We start from the raw sequence: 27,967 nt of genomic DNA, 5'->3' as shown, positions 1-27,967 counted from the left end.
TTATTCATTATTAAACTTACAATTTGATGCTTCATTTCCCATGATAACAGTTTATTCTCCATGACTCAGAAATAAGGATATTATCATCTATGACTTGAAATATGATGTTGTTAGTCAAAGATAATGTTTTGTGTCCCATTCTTCAGTTGACCAGACTACAGTCATTCCTGGTGCTGTTTTGGTGGTGTTACCAGAAGCTGATAGGCAGGCTCTTGATATCGAATGTTGGAATACTATTATCTTCAACTGTACTTCTTGCTAGTTGTGGTGTTTTGGAGGTAGTGTTATTCTGGCTGCCTTCCCTACAACTACTCATACACATCAGTGTGTGCTGCTAAGTAATCTGCCTATTCAGATAGGCTAAGCTACGCTGTCACATTTCCTTGCTCCACAATAAAAGTTCGGGACAGACCAAAACACACTTAAAAAACTATTTCTCCTCACTGAAAGCTTGAATGACACTTAAACAAAAACTATCAGCAAAATTTGAATGCTGTTTACATCACCTTGACAACATAGATGTATTTCTGCTCGACGATGATGATGATGATGATGATGATGATGATGATGATGTGGGACAGGATAGTAAAGACCACAGAGTTATAATAAGGGGAGATGGTGCTACAAAATTACGCTGTACGTTGCTTTGATGCTGATGCTGCCATGTTAGAAGCACCAAAACTAGCAGACTACTGTTTACTATTGCTTTATTCTTAATTTCTGTCATGTGCACACAACATTTGTTTCAAATAGAAAATGTTAAAGTGCTTTTGTGAATAGCACAGCTTGAGGAAGACATTTCTAGAGTTTTTCTGGTCTTGAATATATATTTGATATGATAATATGGCACATTTTGCCTTGAAAATGTAACTTTTTTTTGTTATACATTGTGAATTACCAAGAAGACAAGTACGTGATGTGAAAAGGCCGCTTTCATAAACCATCATTTTTCCTTAATACAGACTGATGAAACTGATGTTAGGGCTACGATCTCTTCCTGAAAATGCTAAAAACATATTTTGTTATGTTTGATCTGTTTCAATCTTCTTCTCAGAGAGAGCTATCTGAGCTGCACTGGTAGGATATTTCAAGTCAGATGACATAAATAAAACCATTAGAGTAAAAGCAAACAGCACAACCAAAATTTATCTACATAAAAGCAAATATCAAACAATGGAAGCTCCAGGTGGGAATATCAACAATATAGGAAAAGGCAGATTGATACTTACTGTAAAGAAGACATGTCAAGTTGTAGACAAGTACAAATAAAGACACTCACATCTTTCGGCCAAAAGTTATATGTTAGTGTATTAATTGTGCCTGTCTGCAACTTGACATGTCTTCTTTACAGTAACTAGCAATCTGTCTTTCCCTAGATTGTTAAAAGCAAATATTGTTTGAATGAGTCCACTTACAAATGCTGTGTGATTCCTATAGACTTTAGGCTAAAAGTAGAAAGATTAATACACCTGTAAATGACACAAGCTGCCATTTTTCGATCCAAACACTTCCATCAGACGTTAATGTTTGGGTGCAACTAACATGGCGGACATTGGGTTCAAGCCGTAACAACTTTCCTTATTATACCCCCATGGTCAGGAAATATAGCCATGTTTCCTCTGAATTGAACAATGTGTGTCTCCGATTTGAAATGATTAAGATTTTTCCTGGTAATGTAAGAATGTCAGGACTAAATTGTATTTCATATGTATTGAAAAATCAACATTTATCTTGGCTGATTTGGTGTCATTTGTGTTAAGCTTAATTTTACTTAGAACATGTAAAAGAAATAGCATGGCATACAATAATATTTTATTTTTTCATAACAAATGAACATACATATACGTCTGGAAGACTTTGTATCAGGAACATAAACTTTTAAGTACAATATATACCAAGGAACATCAACCAATAAAATACATATACATCATTTTCTGCTACAGAATTTGAGAATTCTAGATGTGGCAGGATTTTCATTTATTGTCTTAGAGAAATAACCCTTTCAACATGAATACACTGATGGAACTCTTGCAATCTCTCTCTCTCTCTCTCTCTCTCTCTCTCTCTCTGTCTGTGTGTGTGTGTGTGTGTGTGTGTGTGTGTGTGTGTGTGTGTGTGTGTTTATGCAGATACAAATTTCACCTGCAGTGGCCTTCTTTGTCACAGTCAAACAAAATTTAAAACGTTCACTTTCAGAAGGCACTTCAATGGCATAAGACTGATAGTTACTATTGAGTATTGTAGTGCACTATTTAGTTTAGTTTCATGAGTGGCATTTCATAATTACAGGCCAAACGTTCTTGGTATTCCATACATAAATACATGCATACCATACATACATACATACATACAGAGAAAAGCACGGTTTTCCATAGTGGTCACTTCCTGCATTGCAGAAGTTACGTATCGTTCCCTCCTTGTTGGTCCCTGTTGCATTGTTTCTTAAGCTGTGAGAGAGCATAACCCAAATCATATCTACACACCATTCTCATCGTTACAATAAAAACTGGACTCAACCAGAAAACAAAAATCCCAATATCAAAGCTAAACATCTATAAACCACATACAAAAATATATGCCATCACATGTCCGAATATTAAGTACGTAACATTCACTTAAGTCCACTGCCCTGTGCGGTGCCCGTCTGGTTCTAAACTCCATCTGAAACACACAACAGAACTATGAGAACCTATTAATAGCACAACATTAAGCAATGTGTGTGCCTACAGGGTCATGTGTTTTAATACTACTCAGTGTGGAACATTTTGCCCAGGAGCGAATAAAATTACACTTTTGGGCAAATACATCAAATTTTTAAAAGTGACAAGTGAATACCTTATATTATTTCTGACACAAGGGCCCAACTATTTACCAGCCAACAAAACAATAACTGCTACAAGGCTGACAGACATGTAAGTGAAAGTTCCTACACTTGCTGCTTCAGGATGAGGATGGTGAACTGTACTTTTACTTTAGTATATATTGCAAGTATACATACATTCCACGTTCAAATTTGCAAGAGTAAACATGATAATTGTTTCCAACAAAGTGAACTTTGGCTGTAAACATAAAATGAAATAAAGAGTGTAAAAGAATATTTTTGTATAACTGCTAAAGAAGTGCAGTGAAATATTCATAACGATTGGTTTTATGTTACATGTGACTGACTACTGTGTACAGAGGAGGCTAAAGAAAGAGGGGTGTTGATGCAGCAAAGAATGTTTCATAGCAATATCCACTGCAGACCATATTAGTGTAAAAACTGTTATGATGAATCAGTTATAATAAAATGATTGTTGTTGTTGTTGTGGTCTTCAATCCAGAGACTGGTTTGATGCAGCTCTCCATGCTACTCTATCCTGTGCAAGCTGCTTCATCTCCCAGTACCTACTGCAACCTACATCCTTCTGAATCTGTTTAGTGTATTCATCCCTTGGTCTCCCTCTATGATTTTTACTCTCCATGCTGCCCTCCAATACTAAATTGGTGATCCCTTGATGCCTCAGAACATGTACTACCAACCGATCCCTTCTTCTAGTCAGGTTGAGCTACAAACTCCTCTTCTCCTTAATTCTATTCAATACCTCCTCATTAGTTATGTGATCTACCCATATAATCTTCAGCATTCTTCTGTAGCACCACATTTCAAAAGCTTCTATTCTCTTCTTGTCTAATCTATTTATCGTCCACATTTTACTTCTATACATGGCTACACCCCATACAAATACTTTCAGAAACGACTTCCTAACTCTTAAATCTATACTTGATGTTAACAAATTTCTCTTCTTCAGAAACGCTTTCCTTGCCATTGCCAGTCTACATTTCGTACTCTCTCTACTTCAACCATTATCAGTTATTTTGTTCCCCAAAGAGCAAAACTCCTTTAATACTTTAAGCGTTTCATTTCCTAATCTAATTCCTGCAGCATCACCCGATTTAATTTGACTACATACCATTATCCTCATTTTGCTTTTGTTTACGTTCATCTTATATCCTCCTTTCAAGACTGTCCATTCCGTTCAACTGCTCTTCCAAGTCCTTTGCTGTCTCTGACAGAATTGCAATGTCATATGCGAACCTCAAAGTTTTTATTTCTTCTCCATGGATTTCAATTCCTAATCCGAATTATTCTTTTGTCTCCTTTACTGCTTGCTCAATATACAGATTGAATAACATCGGGGATAGGCTATAACCCTGTCTCACTCCCTTCCCAACCACTGCTGCCCTTTCATGCCCCTCGACTTCCCAACCACTGCTGCCCTTTCATGCCCGTCGACTCTTACAACTGCCATCTGGTTTCGGTACAAATTGTAAATAGCCTTTCACTCTCTGTATTTTACCCATGCCACCTTCAGGATTTGAAAGAGAGTACTCCTGTCAACATTGTCAAAAGCTTTCTCTAAGTCTACAAATGCTAGGAACGTAGGTTTGCCTTTCCTTAATCTATTTTCTAAGATAAGTCATAGAGTCAGAACTGCCTCACGTGTTCCAACATTTCCACGGAATCCAAACTGATCTTCCCCAAGATTGGCTTCTACCAGTTTTTCCATTCATCTGTAAAGAATTTGTGTTAGTATTTTGCAGCCGTGGCTTATTAAACTGATAGTTCAGTAATTTTCACACCTGTCAACACCTGCTTTTTTTGGGATTGGAATTATTATATTCTTCTTTAAGTCTGAGGGCATTTCGTCTGTCTCATACATCTTGCTCACCAGATGGTAGAGTTTTGTCAGGGCTGGCTCTCCCAAGGCTATCAGTAGTTGTAATTGAATGCTGTCTACTCCTGGGGCCTTGTTTCGACTTAGGTCTTTCAGCGCTCTGTCAAACTCTTCACACAGTATCATACCTCCTATTTCATCTTCATCTACATTCTCTTCCTTTTCTATAATATTGTCCTCAAGAACATCACCCTTTTATAGACCCTCTATATACTCTTTTCGCCTTTCTGCTTTCCCTTCTTTGCTTAGTACTGGGTTTCCATCTCAGCTCTTGATATTCATGCAAGTGGTTCTCTTTTCTCCAAAGGTCTCTTTAATTTTCCTGTAGGCAATATCTATCTTGCCCCTAGTGATATGCACCTCTGCATCCTTACATTTCTCCTCTAGCCATCTCTGCTTAGCCATTTTGCACTTCCTGTCGATCTCATTTTTGAGACGTTTGTATTCCTTTTTGCCTGCTTCATTTACTGCATTTTTATACTTTCTCTTTTCATCAATCAAATTCAATATCTCTTCTGTTACCCAATGATTTCTATTAGCCTTTGTCTTTTTACCTACTTGATCCTCTGCTACCTTCACTATTTCATCACTCAAAGCTCCCCATTCTTCTTCTACTGTATTTCATTCCCCCATTCTTATCAATCCTTCCCTAATGCTCTCCCTGAAACTCTCTACAACCTCCGGTTTAGTCAGTTTATCTGGGTCCCATCTTCTCAAATTCCCACCTTTTTGCAGTTTCTTCAGTTTTAATCTACAGATCATAACCAATAGATTGTGGTCAGAGTCCACATCTGCCCCTGGAAATGTCTTACAATTTAAAACTTGGTTCCTGAATCTCTGTCTTACCATTATATACCGGTAATCTATATGTGACCTTCCAGTATCTCCAGGCTTCTTCCATGTATACAACCTTCTTTTATGATTCGTGAATGAAGTGTTAGCTATGATTAAGTTATGCTCTGTGCAAAATTCTAGCAGACAGCTTCCTCTCTCATTCCTTACTCCCATTCCATATTCACCTAATACGTTTCCTTCTCTTTCTTTTCCTACTATTGAGTTCCAGTCCCCCATGACTATTAAATTTTCGTCTCCCTTCACTATCTGAATAAAATGATTACATGTAGATATTCCATGCCAAAATGTAAGATAAGAAATGCTGTTTAACACGAATTATTTGTCTTTAACTTTTGTAAGTGGAAGTTGTTGAGAAGACAGACTGCTTTGTCAATTTTATCTTGACACGTTTAGAATAATGGTCATTGATATTTGCAAATTATTCAAAAAATTCAACTAATCATAATCTTCCTCTTCTTCTTCTTCTTCCTGAAATGTTTCTGCTTACACAGGTCATTCACAGAGTCTTTTCCAAGCTTCCGATTTCTCTCACTGTCTATCATTCAGCATCTCCTCCCATTGCAGTCCTCTTTGGTTCAGATCATCATTCACATGGTCTCTGTATCTTGTTTGTGGTTTTACGATTGGTCTTTGTCCAGATTCTGTCCATTCTATGGCTCTTATTGAAAGTCTTTCTGGTCACAGTCTTTTGATGTGGCCAAACCATTTCAGCGTGTTTCTCTCCACAGTTTATTTTAGGTGCTTGATCTGCATAATGTTTCATTGCTTATCCTACCCCTCCTCATCTTACTCAGGATCCCTCAAAGACTGCACCTCTGTTGCTTGTATTCCACTCAGATCTTTCTTTGTCCAAGTCCGATATTCTGATCCACAGATCAAAATTGCCAAATGACATTTATAACATGATCTTTCCTTTGGCAAATATTTTCCAATTTCTAATTATGTCCGATACATAATAAAAAAAAACATGAACAATTTTCTATTCTCTCTGAAACTGCATCCTTGATGTTTCCTTTCTTGGTTAATTTATTTCCTATATACTTGAAAGTACCTACTTCTTCAATAATTTTTCCACTCCAAGTTGCAGCCTTCATTTTTCCTGCTGGTTTTCTTTACTTCACTTTTCATTGAGCTTATTTCCATGCCTGCTTCTTCAATTACTTTCTACCACGTACAAAGTTTTCTTCCTATTTCTACTCTTGTAAGATTGTTTTCAGGTGTGCCGCAGGGGAGTGTTGCTATTCAAAATATATATAAATGACCTTGTGGATAACATTGGAAGTTCACTGAAGCTTTTTGCGGATGATGCTGTAGTATATTGAGAGGTTGTCACAATGGAAAATTGTACTGAAATTCAGGAGGATCTGTAACGAATTGACGCATCATGCAGGGAATGGCAACTGAATCTCAGTGTAGACAAGTGTAATGTGCTGCGAATATGCAGAAAGAAAGATCCTTTATCATTTAGCTACAATATAACAGGTCAGCAACTGGAAGCAGTTAATTCCATAAATTATCTGGGAGTAGGCATTAGGAGTGATTTAAAATGGAATGACCATATAAAATTAATCATCGGTAGAGCAGATGCCAGACTGAGATTCATTGGAAGAATCCTAAGGAAATGCAGTCCAAAAACAAAGGAAGTAGGTTACAGTACACTTGTTCGCTCACCGCTTGAATACTGCTCACCGGTGTGGGATCCGTACCAGATAGGGTTGATAGAAGAGAGAGAGAAGATCCAACGGAGAGCAGCACACTTTGTTACTGGATCATTTAGCAATCGCGAAAGCGTTACGGAGATGATAGATAAACTCCAGTGGAAGACTCTGCATGAGAGAAGCTCAATAGCTCGGTACAGGCTTTTGTTGAAGCTTTGAGAACATATCTTCACCAAGGAGTCAAGCAGTATATTGCTCCCTTCTACATATATCTTGTGAAGAGACCATGAGGATAAAATCAGAGAGATTAAAGCCCACACAGAGGCATACCAACAATCTTTCTTTCCACAAACAATACAAGACTGGAATAGAAGGGAGAACCAATAGAGGTACTCAAGGTACCCTCCCCACAGACAGTCAGGTGTCTTGCGGATTATGGCTGTAGATGTAGATTTAGATTTTCTTTCCATATCATCGGCCGTTGACTCTTTGCGAACTTTCCTTATGATACTGTCCATGATTATATTAGAAAGAACTGGTGTGTGCACACTTCGTTGCCAAACCATCAAACCTCTGTGTCCATTCTAAACAATTATGATTTTTTTCAACAAGGTAAGGAAAAAGTTAGATTACTACTCACCATCGGAAGCTCAGACGAGTCCGAACTGCCAGAGGTGGCTGTCATATGTGTGTGAGGTGTGCTTGCTTTTGTGTGTGTGTGTGTGTGTGTGTGTGTGTGTGTGTGTGTGTGTGTGGCACGCATGAGGGCAGCTGGCATGTGTTTTTCCCTTTTCTGAAGAAGACTTTCACCAAAACAAAAGCTAGGTGTGTAACAGTCTTTCCACTGTGCTGCCTGCAACTCAATGTGTCATCTTTACAGTGAGTAGCCATCTAACTTTTTCATTATATTGTCGATATTCCAACCTGGAGTTTCCATAAAGATTCCTTTTGACAATTTTAATCTACTTACCACCTCGCCATATCTCTTCCCTTCAAACAATGTCTAAAGCCTTTTTTACATCTATGAATGCAACTACAATGTCTTTCTCAATTTCCCATTTCCTTTCTACAACTTGTTTGGCTGTAAATATGGCATCTACAGTATATCTTCCACATGGATTATTGTTGTTCTCTTAATTGTGGTTCTATCTTATTTCTGATTTTCTGTAAAATTGTCTTTCCATAAATCTTCATGCATTGGCACAACAGTGCTATTCTGCTGTAATTCTCACAGAGCATGTTGTTGCCCTTCTTAAAGATAGGTACAATAATTGCCTTTGTCCAATCATGAGGAATCTTTCCACATGTCCATACTATCCTAATTATTCTAGACAACCACCAAATTTCTGTAGTCCTGCGGCTTTGACCATTTCCTCTGTGATGGCATCTACTCGAGGAGCTTTGCCATTTTTCATTTCTAATACAGCATTCACTACATCCAACATCTGCAGATCTTCTCTTTCTGTTCGCTCTGTGATGGCTTTTATCTTTTCTCTCTCCCTACATCATCACTTGCATTTGTTTCATCTTAATAATTTTAGAAATTTATTAATGGAAAAATTTCCATGAGTAATTACAGTATAGTTCCTGAGTCTCTTTCTGCTGAATGACAATTAGGACATACTAAAAATTAAAGCTTCAACTGTTTTTCCTTTACACTGTATATGTTTGTTGTGTCATCAGTTGCATTCCAGTTTTTCCTCTTGTAGTATGTGGATGCTTCGCCTTAGGTTAGATATTATTAGCCATCACACATTTTAATAAAATGTACTGCCCACGCTCACGAACCACGGACCTTTCTGAAGTGGGTGGCTTGCGTGCCTCAGTGATATAGACAGCTGTACTGTAAGTGGAAACACAACAGAGGTATCTGTGGAGAGGCCAGGCTAGCCTGTGGTCCCTGAAGAGGGAGGCAATGAATGGCTGATCCGGCCTTGTAACTTTAGCCAACAAGGCCTTGTTATGTTGGTACTGTGAAAGACTGAAAGCAAGGTTAAACTACTGCCAGTATATTTCTTGTGAAATTGCACCTCTACTGCACACCTTCATGATGATGGAATCTTCTTGGTTAAAATATACCCTCCATTTTGATCTCTGGGTGGGGACTACTCAGCAGGATGTAGTCATCAGGAAAAACAAGAACCAGCATTCTACAGAAGAGAATGTGAATATCAGTTCCCTTAATCAGTAGGTAGGTTAGACAATTTAGAAAGGGAGATGGATAGGTTGAGGTTACAAGCAGCTGCAGGAAGAATTGACTTCTGGTCAGGTCAGTCACAGCTATCAACACAAAATCAAATTGGAGTAACGCAGATGTAGCCCTGATAATGAATAAGAAAATAAGAATGCAGGTGAGCTACTGTGAACAGAAGAGTCCATGAATTATCATAGCCAAAACAGACACAAAGCCAACACCCACCCCAGAAGTGCTAGTTTATATGCCAACTAGATCTGCAGATGATGAAGACATTGAAATAATGTATGCTGAACAAAGGAAATGATTCACACAGATAAGGGAGATGAAAATGTAATTGTGATAGGGAGCTGGAATTCAATACTAAGAAAAGAAAGAGACGAAAAAGCTGCAAAACGTGGAGAAAATGAAAGAGAAAGCTGCTACACAGAATTTTGCACAGAACTTAACTTAAATAATTGCTAACACTTGGTTTAAGAATCACAAAAGAAGGCGGTCTTATGTGGAACAGACTTGTGACACTGGAAGATTTCAGACTTATTATATAACATCAAGACAAATTTTGAAACTAGATTTTAAACTGTAAGACATTTTCAGGAATTGATGCGGACTCCAACCATAATTTATTGGTTATGAACTTCAGGTTAAAACTACAGAAACTGCAAAAAGGTAGGAATTTAAGGAGAAGGGACCTCTAGATTTGATAGAATCTTCACAGGTTGTTGAAAGTTTACAAGGAAGAGACTAAAACCGAGAAAAGGAATACAACAGAAGATGAAGGGGCAGCTTTATGAGATGAAATAATGAAAGCAACAGAGGATCACATAGATAAAGAGACAAGGCCTAATAGAAATCCTTAGATAACACAAGAGATACTGGGTTTAAATGATGAAAGGAAGAAATGCAAGGCTGCAGCAAATGAGGCAGGCAAAAGGGAATACAAAAGTCGAAAATTGAATGACAGAAAATGTAAAATGGCTAAGTAGGAATGGCTAGAGGGCAAATGAAAGTCTGTGGAACCATGCATGATGAGGGGAAAGTCAGATGCCATTTATAGTAAAATTAACAAGACCTATGGAGAAAAGAGGAGTAGCTGTATTTATAACAAAATTTCAGAGTGCAAACCTGTACTAAGGGAAGAAGGGAAAAGGCGTAAGTAATATATCATGGATCCATATAAGGGAATCAAATTGAAATCATCATCATACACACATCAAAAAGAGTTTAGCATCACCTCTGTTCCAAGAGTTCCAAAACCTGTACAGAAAAATGGAAGAGAGATCAACATACACATCACTTCCGCTCCTTTTATTGCTCATGAAAACCACACATTGCATGTTGTACCAACATACAGTGAGACCTTCAGAAGCAGTGGTCCAGATTTCTGTACACACCAATACCTCTAATACCCAGTAGCAGGTCCTCTTGCATTGAAGTATGCCTGTATTCTTCGTGGCATAGTATCCGCAAGGCACTGCTGGTCCAGATTGTTCCACTCCTCAATGGCAATATGGTGTAGATCCCTCAGAGAGGTTGGTGGGTCATGTCATCCATAAACAGCCCTTTTCAATCTATCCCAGGCATGTTTGATAGGGTTCATGCCTGGAGAACATGCTGGCCACTCTAGTTGAGTGATGTCGTTACTCTGAAGGAAGTCATTCACAAGATGTGCATTATGGGGATGTGAATTGTTGTCTATGAAGACAAATGCCTCGCCAATACGCTGCCAATATACTTGCACAATTGGTTGGAGGATGGCATTCACGTATAATACAGCCATTACAGTGCCTTCCTTGACCACCAGTGGTGTACGTTGGCCCCACATAATGCCACCCCCAAAACAGCAGTTAACCTCCACAAACCTACTTTCATAATACTTACTGTTTTAGAGAAGGCTATTGACACTTAACTGAACCACATTCTTAGAAACTTTGAAGTTAGTAGGGATAGAATACAAAAAGCAAAAGGTTATTTACAACTTGTACAGAAGCAAGATTACAGTTACAAGAGCCTAAGGACATGAAAGGGAAGTAGTAGTTGAGATGGGAGTGAGACAAGGTTGTGGCCTAGCCATCATGTTATTCAATCTACATACTAAGCAAGCACTAAAGAAACCCAAGGAGAAATTTGGAAAAGGAATTGTGTTCATGGAAGAGAAACAAAAACTTTGGCGTTTGCTGATAACATTCTGTCACATGGTTCTGGGCTCTGAAGAGCAGTCGAAGGGATTGGATAGTGTCTATGCTGATGAAATTGGATTAAGAAATGGCACACTGAAAGCAGACGATGAATTTTGCTATTTGGGTAGTAAAATAATTGATGATGACTGAAGTAGATAATATGTGGAAAGGAAAAATACTACGGCAAGAAGAAATCATTAATTTGGTACCTGAAACTACTATTAGTCATTTCTTTGTGTGTTTCATTGCAAACAGAGCAAGGGCATACCAATTCTCTACATGCCTCCATAAATTCCTGATTTCTCTTATCTTCATGGACCTTAGGTGAAACACACATTGGAGAATTTGACTGAACCAACCAATAACACATCCAGCAGCCCACCTCTGAATTGCTTTGTTGTCTTACTTTAATCTGAACTGGTGGGGATACCAAACACTCACTCAAGTAGTACTCAAGCATGGGTTGCACTGATGTTCTATATGTGGTCTCCTTTATGAATAACTACATTTTTTAGCAAATCTCCCAAGAAACCAGAGTCTGCTATTCGCCTTCCCCATTACCATCCTGTGTTCATTCCATTTTGTATCACTTTCCCATGTCATGCCGAGATATTTAATCGATGCGTGTGTCGTGCAGCACACTACTAATGCCATACTTGAACATTACAGGATTGTTTTCCTACTCATCTGCATTAACTTACATTTTTAATACATTTAATGCTAGCTGCCATTCACCACACCAACTAGAAATTCTGTCTAAGTAATCCTGTATCCCCCTCCAGTAATTCAACTATGACACCTTCCTGTGCACCACAGCATCATTAGCATACTGCCAAAGATTGCTGCTTGCCTTGCCCATCAGTTCATTTATGTATACTGAAAATAAGAGCAGTCCTGTCACACTTCCTTGGGGCACTCCAGACAATATATTTTCTCTGATGAATGCTTGTCGTTGAGGCATGTACTAAATTGTGTGCTTATGAAGCTTGAAGCCACTCATATATCAAAGGCATATTCCCCCAAGCATCTTTGTTAATGATATGTAGAGGGGCACTGTGTCAAACACATTCCGGAAATCTAAGAATATAGACTCTGCCTTTCCTTCATCTATGGCTCACAGATTATCATGCAAGGAACAAGGAAATTGAGTTTGCATGACTGATGTTATCTAAAGCTGTGCTGATTTGTGGACACAGGCTCTTCTGTCTCAAGTAACATTATTGTATCTGAACTGAGAATACATTCAAGAATTCTGCAGCAATTTGTTGTTAAGGATATTAGTATACAAACTTGCAAATCCATTATTTTATCCTTATTATGTACAGGAGTCACCTGTACTTTTTTCCTTAATCTTGGGACTTCATGCTGGGGGACAGATTCACAATAAATGCAATTTAAATAAGGAGCCAATGACAGAGCACTCTCTGTAAAACCAAACTGGAAGCCAGGGATGCCTATTGTGATGTCCTCCATACAGGTGTCTGTGTGACAGTCAAATGACAGTAAGCTTGTAAGAGCCTCTTGCACCAATGCTCCCTTGAATGCAAAATTTAAATCTTCCTCTACCCTTTTGGTGTCTTCTATTGCTACACCAGAGTGGTCAACGAATGACTGGATGGAAGCCTTTGACCCACTTAGAAACTTTATGTAGGACCAGAATTTTTCGAGTTCTTGGCAACATCTTTTGCTAATGTACGACAGTGGTAGTAGCTGTATGCTTCGCGCATCAATCTTTTTACAGATACACAAATTTCTGTTAACTTTTGACCATCATCATTTGCGTGTCCTTTTATTAAATCAAGTGTGCAACAGTCTCTGTTCCCTCAGCATTTTCCGAATTCTGTCATTAAACCTCTCATATTGGAAATATATGATGTTCATTCACTGTCTAAGTAAGACGCTAACAACTGCTTATCTGCTCTTTCTAGCAAAAATGCTCTCCTAGCCTTTTTGATAGATTTAGTAACCATTGTCCCTCTGAAGATGTGGTCACTAATCCTTGTCTCTATACTAACATTGCTGATAAGGTCAGAACTGTTTGTAGCTACAAGATATAAAATATTTTCATTGTGGGTAGGCCGCTGAACTTTCTGCTCAAGAGCGTTTTCAGAAAACTGTGTTCAGAAGTACTTCGCAAGACTGTCTGTCTGTACCATCTGCAATGAATCCTTAGATGTCCCAGCCTACACATGATAAGTGAAAGTTGCCTCCAACTACATCTCCACCTCTATCTACATGGCTACTATGCTAATCACATATAAGTGTCTGGCAGAGCGTCACTGAACCTCCTTTGCAATAATTCTCTGTTATTCCACTCTCTAACAGCATGCAGGAGAAAAAAAAACTTAAATCTTTCCGTGTGAGCAATGATTTCCCTTATTTTATGGTGACTAATACTGTATGAGTTCGGTATTTTGCCACTACTGAATGTAGACTTTTTTTGAATATTTGAGAACTGCCATGGTAGAATCAGAGGGCTGGTAAAAATGTCTGATAATTACCTTGAGTTTCCCTAGAACTGTTACACGCATTCAGGTAACTTAAGGCAGACTCGATTTCGACCTTGACAGACACAATATTTTTGTCAAATGCAATGACCTTCCTGTGGCATCTACTCTGTCTTTACAATATACATTCCATGCCTCACTAAATGTTTCAGAGCTTTCTACTTTGGATTTCAGCCAGCTCTCAGTTCCAAGAATAATTTGGACATGACATCCTTCCTGAAGACAGTAAATTCAGGAACTTTCTTATGAATACTTTGATAGCTTCTGTTAAAATTTTCATAGTTGAAGTGTCTTTATTTTCTAGCTGACCTGATTTCACTCTGCATTTCGACTGGTGAGTGTTCACTGGAGAATCCAAAACTACTGCATAGCCTAAAAAAAATACATGTGCTCTTGATATGTAATAAGTTGTGGTTTAGCCCATCTGTTATGTTTCCTGCTCCCAAGAACAACTAGAGTCGCCCCCTCCCCTCCCCACCCTTTCCCCCTGCCTTCTCATTCTATATCTAATGCAGGTGGACTTTTAATATACATGTAAAATTGTTATTTACAGCAAATCTCATTCAAACTTATAGCTCATTTGTTTATATTTATCTGCATGAGTATAACAATGCAATTGGTTTTCCTGTGAGCCTGAATAATTAAAAGTGACACCTAATAAAATTTACAACAAAGTCAGATTACAGGAGAAACACTGTGAGCAAATAAGCAGCAGAGAAGGTATCATTATCGCTCTTTCGAAAGCAGATGATTCCAACTTTCTGAGAATGTACTTAGAATTATCTGAAATTAATTAAATCACAAAATAATTCATATTAAACAGACAGACCCTCAAAATTTCAATCACCATTTTGCTTTAATGACTGCAAGATTCTGAACTTTGACAACATAATCTTATTGTTGATTTTTTCTGGATCTGACATCACCACTTGCTACTTAATTCAGTCAGTAATTAACATTTTGAATAATTTTATCATGAAATATTTGTTGCAAGATGGATGCCATACTTATAAATAGGGGATTTCCGATGATGCATAATAATAATGCTCTGTATACTTTTGTGGATTATTAACCTGAAACATTTTTTATAAAAAAACAGTAGTAAATTCTTTGAGTCCATGCCAAATAGTAGAAACTAACCCAACAGAATTCCAAGGTTTTATTACATATACACATCACACCAGTGCCCCCGCGTCTACCACATTAGCCATGTACAGGGATAAGAAAGTCTAAATACTGCTAGCCTGGTGCTCACAATTTTGTATCGATTAAGGTGAACTCTGCATCTTCATGTAAGTGTGCAAAAAGTGTGCCTGCAAAGAATATGAAACTGTGTAATACCTTGGCATCTTAAAATCTAAGGCAACCTAGTAAATGCTCAACTTAAAAAGTACTAATGAATTGCAAATTTGAGTTTCATGCCGGGGTTACAGTTTCTGGTGTGACATTATTTTGATCTGCTTTTCAACTAAAACTGTAACCTGTTCTAGAAATCAGATGACTCTCCTTCCTTACGTACCTTTAGGGAGGACATGCACTTTTGTTTACCTGTAGAAACTGTGAAATGTGAAACCAGAACTGGCCACCAACTTGGCTAGAGTGCAAATATATTGGGATGTATCACTTTAAAACTTATTTCACATCCACTCTACATTATTTGGATCTACCCTACATGGCCCCAGTTTTCAGGATACCATTTCAGTTCAACTACATATGAGACTAAGATTCTTCAAAACAGAGTGCAACTACAGACTATAGATAAGGAGAATGTCACACACTCCGTGGATGCTCTGCTAGGAACACGTCACTGGTGCCCATGTGAGCCACAACTTGCAGACAATTGCAACATGCATGCTCGACAGCTACAGGCAGTGCCTCATCCACAACTCGGATGAGGTCCCCAGGCAGATGTACTAAGAGTACATTGAATTTATTTTTGGCCCTGGTTGGTATTTCCTTAAAGGGCTTCATAATGTGCCTGGCACTGGAGTTGCCAATAACTAGAAAACCCCTCTCTGTGTGACTGCTCAGACCATGCTGAAGGATTGGCCACCTGTCCATTCACAGGGTGTATGGGCGAGGCCAATCAGCCAGCCTCGACACTGACACTCTGCCTCAAGGGATGTGAATGCATTACCACATGCCACTCACTTTGTGATGAGTGCAGGTCCCCATGTCGGGTACACTGCAAGGCACCTCAGCAGCAGAGGCTCTGGGGTGTTCCATGTGACTTGCTAGATTACACACACACACACACACACACACACACACACACACACACACACACACACACACACACACAAAAAAAAAAAAAAAAAAAAAAAAAAAAATATTGAACAAAGCTCCAGAGCACGTTGGAATCCCTGTCACATTCTGTAGTAAATTTGCAGCTGAATTAGCTCCTCTTCTAACTATAGTATGTCACAGATCCCTCGAACAAAAAACCATGTCCAGTTCTTGGAAAAAGGCACAGGTCACACATGTCTACAAGAAGGGTAGTAGATGTGATCCACAAAACTACCATCCAATATCCTTAATGACTATTTGTTGAAGAATCTCAGAACATATTCCGCGTTCAAACATAATGAGGTACTCTAACTGAATGATCTCCTCTGTGAAAACATTGATAATGTGAAATTCAACTTGCACTTTTCTCACATGACGTACTGAATGCTTTGGATCAAGGCAACCAGGTACGTGCTGTATTTTTTTATTTCCAAAATATCATCTACATGTCATCAGAAGACTTTTACATTAAGTTCTGCCGAATGAAGTGCCCTCTCCTCAAAGCCTTCCAGAAGTTGGCTACCAGAGGGGAGAGAGGACTACCCATGGCAACACACTCAATTTGTTCAAAATATTCACTGTTTAGTAAAGAGTAGGTTTAGGAAAGAGTATGATGAAATATAGTTGTTATATCAGCTTTGAACTTACTGCTGATGAGATGACAATGCGTCCATGAGAGGGACTCTAATAAAGAGTGAGATACAGGGTGAAAATTATTGAACTATATGAAATAAAACTGTCATAACTTCTGAATGGTTTGCATTAGGATGTTCAAACTGTGCGGTTGGCCACGACACATGATGGGAATTACTATGCACATGTGCACATGCCTTGTTGTTTTTGGCCATTTGCACTTGAAAATGTCACAGTGCAGTATGCCTGAGCATATAGACTTTGTGAAGGCCTACTATGCAAGCAATAACAGCCTAACTGTTACTCAAAGGAAGTTTGCAACCGAGTTCAAGTTGAAGACAATCAGTCCAAGTATGCTGACAATCGAGACTTTGATTCGCAAGCTTGAGATGATGGGTAGTGTTCATGATGACAGTGTCGGCAATGTTGATCATCCAGAAACAGTGAAAATGTCTGAAAAAACTGAGAAGACACGTGCTGTGTTCAAACCAGCCCCAGGAAATTGATCAGACAAGCTGCACAACAGGTAGGAACCAACTGTGAGACACTGTGACAAATTGTTGTTGAAGACCTGCATCTCTTCCCACACAAAATTCAAACCATCAGCCATTAAGCCTCAGGGCAATGGAACAGCGGTTGTGTTTTGCCAATGCTATTGTCCACAAAATTGACAAACAGGACTTATGTGAATACGGTATGGTTTAGCGACGAAGCCCACTTTCATTTGGATAGGTTCATCAATAAGCAAAATTGACGCACCTGGGGGACTGAGAACCTGCATTTTGTGATCGAGATGTCTCTTCACACTCATCAGGTGACAAAGTGGTGAGCAATGTCCAGTCACGGAATAATTGGTGTGATATTCCTCGATGGCACGGTGACTACCAAACAGTACATGAAGGTTTTGGAAGATGATTTCACCCCCATTACCCAAAGTGACAGTGATTTCAACAAGATGTGATTCATGCAAGACAGACCTCAATCCCATCAAGGCAGTAAAGTGTTTGATGTATTGGAGGACCACTTTGGGAAGTGCAGTCTGGCTCTGTGTACCCAGAGGTCACTGGCATGGGTCTCGATTGGCCGCCATATTTTCTGGATCTGAACACACGTGATTCCTTTTTGTGGGACTATATTAAAGACAAGGTGTACAGCAATAACTCCAAAACCATTGCTGAGCTGAAAAAACCATTCAGGAGGTCATTGACGGCATCGATGTACCAACACTCCAGCGGGTCATGGAGAATTTTGCTATTTGTCTGTGCCACATCATTGGCTGTAGATGAAGATGAAATCAGAGATATGATACTGCGTGAAGAGTTCGCCAGAGCACTGAAAGACCTAAGTCAAAACAAGGCCACGGGAGTAGACAACATTCCATTAGAACTACTAACTGCCTTGGGAGAGCCAGGCCTGACAAAACTCTACCATCTGGTGAGCAAGATGTATGAGACAGGCAAAACACCTTCAGACTTCAAGAAGAATATAATAATTCCATCTTAGAAGAAAGATTAAGGAAAGGCAAACCTACGTTTCTAGCAATTGTAGACTTAGAGAAAGCTTTTGACAATGTCGACTGGAATACTCTTTCAAATTCTGAAGGTGGCGGGGGTAAAATACAGGAGCAAAAGGCTATTTACAATTTGTACAGAAACCAGATGGCAATTGTGAGAGTCGAAGGATATGAAAGGGATGGGAGTGAGACAGGGTTGTAGCCTCTCCCTGATGTTATTCAATCTGTATATCGAGCAAGCAATAAAGGAAACAAAAGAAAAGTTCAGAGTAGGTATTAAAATCCATGGAGAAGAAATGAAAACTTTGAGGTTCGCCGATGACATTGTGATTCTGTCAGAGACAGCAAAGGACTTGGAAGAGCAGTTGAACGGAATGGATAGTGTCTTGAAAGGAGGATATAAGATGAACATCAACTAAAGCAAAACGAGGATAATTTAATGTTGTAGAGTTAACTCGGGTGATGCTGAGGGAATTAGATTAGGGAATAAGACAAAGTAGTACAGGATTTTTGCTATTTGGGGAACAAAATAACTGATGATGGTCGAAGTAGAGAGGATATAAAATGTAGACTGGCAATGGCAAGGAAAGCATTTCTGAAGAAGAGAAATTTGTTAACATCGAGTATAGATTTAAGTGTCAGGAAGTCGTTTCTGAGAGTATTTGTATGGAATGTAGCTATGTATGTAGGTGAAACATGAACAATAAATAGTTCGGACAAGAAGAGAATAGAAGCTTTTGAAATGTGGTGCTACAGAAGAATGCTGAAGATTAGATGGGTAGATCACATAACTAATGAGGAGGTATTGAATAGAATTGGGGAGAAGAGGAGCTTGTGGCACAACCCGACTTAGAAGAAGGGATCGGTTGGTAGGACATGCTCCGAGGCATCAAGGGATCACCAATTTAGTATTGGAGGGCAGCTTGGAGAGTAAAAATCGTAGACTGAGACCAAGAGATGAATACACTAAACAGATTCAGAAGGATGTAGGTTGCAGTAGGTACTGGGAGATGAAGCAGCTTGCACAGGATAGAGTAGCATGGAGAGCTGCATCAAACCAGTCTCAGGACTTAAGACCACAACATCATCATCATCATCATCATCATCATCATCATCATCATCATCATCATCGCCAATGATGGCAGGCATATCAAACATGTCATAACTTAAATCTGAATATCTGTAGTGACAGTTACATGTTGAATAAATTGTGTGCGTGGCCCAGATTGTAACTAATTTATGTCTTTCTTTTCCCTTCATATACTTCGATATTTGTCACCCAGTAACATCAGAGCTCACTAATCAGACTAATTCACTGAGGCAAAGTGACTTCAGTCTATTAATAAAGTCACCAGAGCTGTGAATATGATGCAAGCACATCCCCACCTAAGGTCTCAGTAAAGACACAAGATGTCAAGTCAAGTCATACGTCAATGAGTCAATATTGCTCACAATAAGACGTAACGGAAGATGATCTTTGTGACTCCTTGGATGACCGTATAACCTTGGTAGAACAGAGTTCTATGGTCATCGATCTCACATGGTAACAACAGAGCAGCGTTTCCCTTATCCGCTGGAAGGATAAACGCTTAAGGCTTTGCTTGTAGCTTGCATAGTGCAGGCCTTTACATGGAGGAAACGTTAGTCTTCTGAGGTGGAGCTTTTGTAAGTGCATAATGCGTATCATTTCTTACTTCTTCTGCAGCAACACTGTCTAACAGCACTAATGAAATCAGTTAAAGGCAAGGTTCTAGGTGTAGGCACAAAGTTCAAGCCTTTCCCAAGCACCAACAGACATCACACTGTCCAAAACCTCTCCTTGCAGTAATGTTACCGACATGTGTGCAAACTTTGAAGATTGTCTTGAAGTAGACTTCATAAAGACCTAGTCCAATTTTACCCAGATCATCCCATCGAACCATTCCCAGGAGAGAGATAGGAGACTGGCAACAATCTCCAGGAGCACATAAAAAAGTTTTTTTTTTTTTTTTTTTTTTTTTAATGGTATCCAGTTTAGGGTGAGTAAAATGAATCCTCTCCCTCACTAGTGCTACGCTTGCCATACATGTGATGAACTTCACACTGGTGGTCTTGCTAAAATGTGTCATTCTGGCAAACTTCTGAATGAGGTGATTGTCCTAGTTCTTCAGTAAAAAACACAAAGAATTTAAAAATCTCACTCGCTTTTATGTAACTTAGCCAACCACTGTATACGTGTGATGCCATTTCCTTCCCTAAGAAGTATCTGATGTGATTCTTGAAATTTTCCTGGTGTAAAGAGCATCCCATGAAGTTTCACGACTGCAGCCAGATGACGTCGACTTCTTGCAATGATACTTCAGCTGACAACCATTGCTGGCTGAAATATTATAGCAAGAAGTCAACGTCATCTTGATAGAACCCCCAAAATGTCATGAAATACAACATTTGTTAGTTGGAGAAATGAGTTGGAAATTTATTAGTGTGTCCACAGCATAATCATCGTGAAGATATATAGAAAAGGAAGGCCAACATGCAGTCACTGAGAATACTGAAATAATCTTCCGGTTTGTGTTACAGTAACCTGAATGAGTGAGCTCAAGTCATGGCATGAAAAACACCTCTGAAAGGTTACAGAACTGCTCCAGCCTGAATTACACTCTCCACATACTGTAGGTTAAATACGTCATTGGGCTGTCAGTGTTCTCTGCACCTTGCACCATTTGAAGATAGGCAAAATCACAATTCATCAGACCACACTACATGCCTCCAGTCAACTCATGAGCAGTTTTATGTTTGACCAACTGAAGATATTCAGCTTTATATGCTGCTGTGAGAAATTGCCTTTCTCAAGGTAGCTGACTCCAAATATGCAAGGGTCACTGCTACTGGTTGGTAGGTTTGCTGTGGAGAAAAGTATTGATGCAACCATCCTTGTCGGGATACGGAGGACAAGGTGAAGCACGCAGATGGAACTGACTCAATTCCTGTCAGATTTCAAACAAATTATCATTGATAAGGCATAACCCTTGTCTCTGGTCTGAGAAGTGGAAAAGGAGAGATGCAAGAAGAGTAGAAAACAGAAGAAGAAATGTAGGGGTACTGGTGGGACAGAAGGCATGTGTAGTGCTAGAGTGGGGGCAAGGAAGGGGATATCCAGGTGGAGGGCAGAGACTAGCAAAGGTAGAGGCCAGGAAGGGTTACAGTAATGAAGGACATATTGTTGGAAGAGTTCCCACCTGTGTAGATCAGTGAAGCTGGTGTTGGTGGAAAGAATCCAGATGGCACAGGCTGTTAAGCAGTCATTAAAGTGAAGCACATTATGTTGGGTGACATGTTCAGCAACTGGATGGTCCTGCTGTCTCTTGGTATTGGCCATTCATGGAGATATACAGCCTGTCAGTTGTCACGCCCACATACAATGCAGCAGGGTAGTAGCAATTATGTTAGTGTATCATATGGATGTTTTCACAGATGGCCCTGCTTTTGATGGGGTAGGAGGGTGGCCAGTGACAGGACTAGAGCAGGTGGTAGTTGGAGGATGTATGAGACACGTCTTCCATCTAGGATTACTTCTGGGACATGAGCCATGAGGAAAAGGCTTGGAGCAGGAACAAACAATGATATTGCATAGGTTGTGCAGGCAGTGGACTACTACTGTGGGGAGGATGTTTTTTACTTCAGGACAGGGTGAGAGATGATCAAAGTCCTGGCGGAGAACGTGATTCAGTTGCTCCAGTCCACGGTGGTATTGAGTCATGAGTGGACTGCTCCTTTGTTGCTGGTCAATGGGTATGTGAGGGATGGTAGGTGACTGGTGAGACAAGGCACAGGGGACCTGTTTCTGGGCAATGTTGGGAAGGTAACTGCAGTCTGTGAAGGCCTTAGCAAAACCCTTGGCACCTCTGGTGAGGGACTGCTCATCACTATAGATGTGATGGCCATGGGTGGCTAGGCTGGATGGGTGGGCACTTTTAGTGTGGAGTGGAATGGGTGGCGGCTGTCACAATGGAGGTACTGCTCATGATTGAGAAATGTGATGGCGACAGAGGTACTAATGCAGCCATCCTTGTTGGGCTGCAGAGTACCAGGCGGAGCAACTGGGGGAGCAAGTTCTGGAGGAATGTCAACAGAGTGTTATCAGTCCAGATCATGAAGATGTTATCAATGAATCTGAACCAGGTGAGTGGTTTGGGATTCTGCGTGGTTAAGAAGGATTCCTCTAGATGACCCATGAATAGGTTGTCATACAAAGGTGCCTTGCAAATGTCCATTGCTGTGGCACGAATTCATTTGTAGATGATGGGGAGAAACAATTGTGGGTAAGGACATAGTTGGTCATGGTGACCAGGAATGAAGTAGTTGTAGTTGTAGGAGTCGGATGTTGGAAATAGTGCAAGGCCTTGGGCACTGGGGATGTTACTTCAGAGCAGGCACAGCTCGTTGCATCCATACTGGGGAAGGTTGCAGTATTTATCGATTGGAACTAAACTAGATCTTGGGCTATGTTCCACATTGGTTTGTCACCACCGTTTTATTATCAACTACTAAATAGCACCAAAAGCTAACACCAAGATAAGAAAACTCTCCCAGTGTCACATTTCCCGACACTTTATCAAAACAAGTCACACTAAAAGCTGCATCTGGAGAGATATTTAATGCTGCAAATATTAGCTTTGCTATATGCTTAATGTTTTTTGGGTTTTCAATTCCAAACACGAGATGTTTAAGTTTAGGTCGAGTTCAATCCACACTGTTTATGCTAAAACCAAGAAATGAAAAAGAATACAGAGAATAAAAGGGTAGGAACGGTAGAGGCCAGGCTGGGCCACCAAGCAAGGGCCGCTAAGGGATCACCAGGGCCCCATATGATGGGTGCCCCACCAATCCCTCAGATAGTCAAGGAGATCAAAAAGCCCTACATCACAGGGATGAATAGAAATCACCTTTGCAGGTGAAACAACAGGCCAGCCACTCTGGCACTGTCTGCTAGCACCAGAGGTAGTGTGTCACGAAGATTAAGATGCGGCCTCAAAGCAGCCAAATTAGGGCAGTCTACGAGTAAGTGGGCCTTCGTCAGGTGAGCTCTGCATCGGCTGTGAGGGAGATCCTCATGTCAGGGAATACGGCCATGGGTCGGCCACATGTGGACAATGCTGAGTCGACAGAGGATGGTGGATTTCTTGCAAGAAGCATGCACGGAAGACTGCCAAGCGGTCATGATCCCGAGGGAGAGGGAACTGCTTGGCTGACTGCCAAAAGAATGCTGCTGCTGTTTGCTCTATAGCCACCATCGATACTGCCTTGCAATTGGGAGCTAAAGATGACAGCAGAGGTGAATCCACCCCAGTCAGCATTACAGAGAACTCATCTGGGTGGGAGTCCAGGAGGGAAATGCTGAGGGAGACACGGGAAGATCCGGAAGTAGTCACAACCACAATGGACACCGTGAACTCTCCAGTGGATAGATGGTAGAAGACCAGGGCTGCAAAAGCAGAGATCAATGCCCGAATAAGTTCCATGTGCCACACTGAAGTGTGGGGAGGCACCAGAGTTCAAGAGACAGAGATCAATCTGTGCCATTAAATTTTCAATGTCTTTACCATGGGCAATATTCATTATTCCACCCAACATAGGGTTATGGGTGTTGAAACCACCAAAGACTAGGGAAGGTGAGGGGAGCTGAGAGAGTAATGCAGACAGTACATCCTAGGACACAACATTATCAGGAGGGAGATAAACATTACAGATGGTAAAATCGTGAAGTGCCCTTGCTTGAACAGCCACAGCCTCCAAAGCTGTATCAAGACACACAAGGTCACTATATACATTCCAGCACCTGATACCCTCTTAGTTGCTATGATTCTTAAAATAACATTGGTATCCACAAAGGGCAGGGTTCTGAGTTGCTGGAAACCACTTTTCCTGAATGCCAATACAGAATGCAGGGTGCTTAATAGCTGCAGTAGCTCAGCCAGATGGTTGAAAAACCCATTTCAGACTGACTGAACACTGTGGGAGCATGAAACAACTGGGCGGAGGGGAGGGAGGCAGGTTGTGATGCAGTGTTATGTGCTGCCTCTGGTTGAGACATCAGGGATCCATTAACATAGGCTCTATGGCACATTGGCTGTGGAGATCTGGTGTCTCAGGGGCCACCAGGACCTCCATCTTGAGCACAGGAGGAGTACATGCAGAGTCTGGTGGCATGGGAGTCACTGGAGTTTCCTTTGTCTTAGAAGGGTTCCTTCTGTCCTTCTGTCCTCCTCCTCCTCCTCCTCCTCCTCCTCCTCGAAGATAAGGACTTGTAAAGTTTCCCTGAATTGGTTTCAGTGACAGAGGAAGAACGAGAAGTCCAATGGTCTTCAGCCACAGTCTGGCATCTGGCTATGGCCCAACGGGAACCATGGAAGGAAGAGTGCCAAGGGACCTCTTCCTAGTTAGAGAAACCGGAGGAGGATGAGACCCCTATGGCTGCGGGATGGGGACTGGTGTCCCTGGCAAGTGGGGGGCCAATGCTCCCGAAGGGGGTGCGATGGAAGCACTAGGTGGGGGACCAATGTTCTCGAAGGGGGTGGGATGGAAGCACTAGGAGGCGGCCCAACTGCTTGGAGGGCAGGTATTAGGGGGCAGCTCTGAGGGCCCACTTTAAGAGATGCAACAGAAGAAAGCACCACCGACAGAGAAGTCGACAATGTAAGATGTAGCGTTAGATTGGTTAGATTGTGTCATTTATATGAGACTAAGACACTCATACTTTTTTTTCTTTTGCTTCTTGATTTGTGAGCTTTTCCAGGGTCTTATATTCTCGGAATTTCTTCTGTTTAAAAGTGGAGCAATATAGTGAGCAGGATAGAGCATGCTACAGTTTACACAGGGGGAAGAGGAGGAGGAGGAGGAGATTAGTGTTTAATGTCCCATCGACAACGAGGTCATTAGAGACGGAGCACAAGCTCGGATTAGGGAAGGATGGAGAAAGAAATCGGCCGTGCCCTTTCAAAGGAACCATCCCAGCGTTTGCCTGAAATGATTTAGGGAAATCATGGAAAACCTAAATCAGGATGGCCGGAGACGGGTTTGAACCGTCGTCCTCCCCAATGCGCCAATTCACTTGGTAGGGGAAGAGCAGCACAAGGAATGATCACATGAAAAGGATGACCATAATTCCTGCAGACAGGGGTAGTAATGCACTGGGTAGATGTCTTCTAAGATGTCTGGAAAAGCTCACAAATCAAGAAGCAAAAGAAAAATAAAGTATGAGTGTCTTAGTCTCATATAAATGACACAATCTAACCATCGAACGCTACATCTTACATTGCCGACTTCTCTGTTGGGGTAGCTTTCCTCCTTATGAACTTCATACACCTGAAGCATCTCTTAGGAGGAAGAACATTGGTTTCATGTCACACCGGTACACCATCACCTTGACTTTCACAGACAATGTATCACCCTCGAAAGCTAAGATGATGGCCTCAGTAGCAATTCTGTTCTCCCTTGCTCCCCTATGGGCACTATGTATGAATCCAGAATTAAATTTTCACTCGGCAAAGGAGAGTGCGCAGATATGAAACTTCCTGGTACATTAAAACTGTGTGCTGAACCAAGACAAATTTGGGACCTTTGCCTTACACAGTTTTAATCCGCCAGGAAATTTCACAACAGGTGAAATGCACATCCTGTCACTCTTAAGTTGGCCAGCAGCTCACCATCAGATTTCAAAAGAAGATCATGGTGAAAGATGGTGCTCTGGACCTTATCAAGACCCTTGGGGGGAGTGACAGTCATGGGAATGTAACCTAACTTTTCACAAGAGAGCAGTGCCCGTGACTGTGCAGGAGATGACGTTTTAATCAGGAAGGAACTTCTACTCATCTTAGAGAGATGGAGATGGTTGCAACTTCCCCATATTTGTCTTCAATGTGTTCAACAAAAAATAAAGGCTTTGTGGCTGAAAAGATGTCCCTGTCGCTCCAAGTACAGGCCAAGGACTTGGGGGGGGGGGGGGGGGGGATTTTTCTCCTTGTTGTCTAGTCCTGCATTGCATTCCTCCTATGTTGTAGCCAGGTAAAGGAACATATTGGGATCATACTTTGTTGCATTATATGAGGCCTTTCCATTGAGAGAGACTGCTGGGACTGAAGTGAACGATTCTTCAGGAGGTTACCTATGCCATCCCCACCAACCTCTGCTACATAGAGCTTAACTAGCATTCCACATGCAGCATTAACTACTACCTGTTCAAAAAACATCAGTTGATATCAACAGTTCCAAACCATTGACTGTCATTATGTAAATTCATATGGGAAATATTCAAAATGTGTCCTGATAATTAAAATCCTGTAATCCATTATTGAGAAATGTCTTTTCTAGTGGCTCCACCTAAGAGCCTGTAACTAAGGGCTCAGCCCGGTGTAGAGGGCGGTGGCTATGATAGTGACAAGCAGAGCATCGGGTGCTAAAAGAACAGGAACTGCAGATTGTCAGTGGAAGAAATGATTCGTGTCATTTACACCAGGAATGCGAAATCTGCATCTTATATTCTGCAAACCACTGGAATGAAAGGCAGAGAGTACAACCCAATTGTACCAGTTACCAGAGCTTTTTCCCATTCCATCTGGGAATGGAGCACGGGAAGAATGACTGACTGAATGCCTCTATACACACTGTAATTAATATAATCTTGTCCTCACAATCCCTGTATGAGCCATAAGCAGGGGGGTGTAGCATGTTACTAGAGCCATTGTTTAAGGCTGGCTCTGTAAATGTTGTAAATAGGCTTTCTCAGGATGAAGAGGGCATCCTGTCTGGCAATTTTCCCTTGACCCAGGGTTCTGGGCGACTTTTCTGAACTCTGCCCTTTTTTCCTAAACCTCTCCCGTCCTTTTCCCTCACCTCTCTTCCTTCTCCCTTTTTTTATATATGTATGTTCTCCTGCCACTGATTGATGAGTAAATATTTTATATTTTAAATTGCTCAATATTTATAAAGCTTCTTCACACAGTACTTCATTATAGATAACTGCATCATCAGCAAAAAAAACCAAGGTTACTATTAATGTTGTCCACAAGGTCATTAATATATAACAAGAATGGTAATGGACTCAAAACATGTCCCTGGGCCACTCCCGAAGTTACGTCTGCATATATTCACCACTCTCTATCCAAGATAATATGCTGTCTCCTCCATACTAAGAAATCATCATTCTGATAACAAATATTGCTTGATACTTTTGATGAAAAGTGTAGATGTGGCACTGAGCCAAATGCTTTTCAGAAATCAAGAATACTGCATCTTCACGACTTCCTTGATCTATGGGTTTTAGTATATTATGTAAGAAAAGTGCAAGTTTGTTTTCACATGGTCAATGTTTCAGAATCCATGCTGGTAGCATGGAGAAGGTCATTCTGTTCGAGATACCTGGTTATGTCTGAACTCAGAATATGT

General features: G+C 40.6%; 1 protein-coding gene across 1 annotated transcript in view; it reads right to left on the bottom strand.

Moving 5' to 3' along the window:
• Positions 1-1,795: 1,795 nt before the first annotated feature.
• The window catches only part of LOC124617449 (formylglycine-generating enzyme), a 115,460-nt gene continuing 89,288 nt past the window's right edge, over positions 1,796-27,967 (bottom strand). The window contains exon 5 of the mRNA XM_047145264.1: positions 1,796-2,661. The gene's annotated coding sequence lies outside the window, so the exon portion shown is untranslated. The remainder of the gene's footprint in view (positions 2,662-27,967) is intronic.

This window comes from Schistocerca americana, chromosome 1 (assembly GCF_021461395.2).
Source record: "Schistocerca americana isolate TAMUIC-IGC-003095 chromosome 1, iqSchAmer2.1, whole genome shotgun sequence".
In the NCBI taxonomy this organism is placed as follows: domain Eukaryota; kingdom Metazoa; phylum Arthropoda; class Insecta; order Orthoptera; family Acrididae; genus Schistocerca; species Schistocerca americana.
This window is presented reverse-complemented; position numbering and strand designations above follow the sequence as displayed.